The sequence below is a fragment of the Myotis brandtii genome, unplaced genomic scaffold (genome assembly GCF_000412655.1).
Source record: "Myotis brandtii unplaced genomic scaffold, ASM41265v1 scaffold112, whole genome shotgun sequence".
Taxonomy (NCBI): Eukaryota; Metazoa; Chordata; class Mammalia; order Chiroptera; family Vespertilionidae; genus Myotis; species Myotis brandtii.
In genome coordinates, this window is record NW_005353838.1 from 4,470,351 (window position 1) to 4,470,684 (window position 334).

A 334-nucleotide genomic window follows, 5' to 3' on the forward strand; every position below is an offset into this window, starting at 1 on the left:
CGGGGCGCTGGCATCCTCCTCCCCTGTGGACAAGCGGAGGAGCGGCCTCGGCCTCGGAGCGGACGGCTCGGGTGAGAAAGTGCTTCGATGTGACATTTGAGGAGGGCGGCTCCCTGGGTTGACTTACACCCACCTGTCTTCACTCCTTGGCGGCAGGGACCGCGTCTGCAGCACCCAGCACATCCCTCGCTTCAGCCGCACCTAACGGTGCTGAATGATTGACAGCAGGATCTGCCTTCATCCCGCTCAGAGTCCAGCCATGGGACCCAGCGAGAGTGAGACCAGGTGCTGGGCTGCTAGGTTAGAACCTTACGGGCAGCGGCGTGCCTGGTGC